General features: G+C 38.6%; 1 pseudogene; it reads left to right on the top strand.

The window, feature by feature from the left end:
• Positions 1 to 423: 423 nt before the first annotated feature.
• LOC115030177 lies at positions 424 to 555 on the top strand (annotated as a pseudogene).
• Positions 556 to 1,445: the final 890 nt, after the last annotated feature.

The raw sequence follows: 1,445 nt of genomic DNA on the forward strand, positions 1-1,445 counted from the left end.
ATTATTCATCCATAAAAAAGAACATTCTACCATGTGCTACAACATGTGTGTTGCTAAAGACAATATGTTAAGTGAAACAAGCCAGTCAGTAAAGAACATGAGAATTGTATGGCACCAATTTTGTGAAGAACAAGAAAGGTCAAATTTGTAGAAACATAAAGTAGAATGCTGATGACTGAGGCTGAGAGAAGAGGAAATTAAAAAAAAAACTATTGTTTAATGAATTGAGAAATATATATGTATAGCTGGGCAGTGGTGGCACACACCTTTAATCCCAGCACTCCAGAGGCAGAGGCAGGCCGATTTCTGAGTTCAAGGTCAGCCTGGTCTACAGAGTGAGGCCAGCCAGGGCTACACAGAGAAACCCTGTCTCAAGAGAGAGAGAGAGAGAGAGAGAGAGAGAGAGAGAGAGAGAGAGGAGACACTCCCATGCAATGGGTAAAGAGACACCTTGTTGGTGGAGTTGTTCTTATATCAATAAGGGGCACAGCAGATGTCAGTTCTTTTTTTATTGTAGCTTGATGGCCAAAGCTGTTTTGTGCCTAGGACTCATAAAAATAAAATCTGTATGGGGATTTTACTCTAGCAACATGGCTGCTTTGGCAAAAGATCACATCCAAAGACCTTTCCAAGTCTATATGATCCATCTGGAATTTAGACATGCCATTAGAACACACCTTTACTTCCTCTGGATGGAATACAGATTATGCTTTTAGTACACACAAAGGTGCCAGATCACAGGAAGTTGGAGTCACAGACTGTTGTGTGTCATATTACATGGGTGCTAGGAACTGAAATCATATTCTTTCTAGGAACAGAATATGATCTTTACCATTGAGGTATCACTCCAGGAGCCCTTGCTTCCAATTCTTTGCACATATATCCAAATATAGAATTAATGGGTCATATTTACATTTAATTTTTTGAGGAACTAATATATTACATTCCAGATATCAGCTATGTTATTTTACATGCCTCCTAGAACTGTGCAGGTCTCTTGTTTTTGCATATAGTCGTTCATACTTACTGCTTTTAAAAATAAATTATTTTTATAATTATTTGAGAATTTCATACAATAATCATGGATTCCCTTAAGAAAGATACAGAAATAAGTAAAAACAAATAACATCAAAGATTAATGAAGGTAAAGTTTGGCAGGGAAGAGAGTTATAATTTGGCAGAATGTGATGAGGTTCATAGGAACAGGGTGGCATACCTCTAAAAGACATCATCTTCCGGTAGTACTATGTCCAATTTTCTGAGGAAACGCCAGACTGATTTCCAGAGTGGTTGTAACAGCTTGCAATCCCACCAACAATGGAGGAGTGTCCCTCTTTCTCCACATCCTCGCCAGCATCTGCTGTCACCTGAATTTTTGATCTTAGCCATTCTGACTGGTGTGAGGTGGAATCTCAGGGTTGTTTTGATTTGCATTTCCCTTATGA

Source organism: Mus caroli, chromosome X, assembly GCF_900094665.2.
Source record: "Mus caroli chromosome X, CAROLI_EIJ_v1.1, whole genome shotgun sequence".
Classification (NCBI taxonomy): domain Eukaryota; kingdom Metazoa; phylum Chordata; class Mammalia; order Rodentia; family Muridae; genus Mus; species Mus caroli.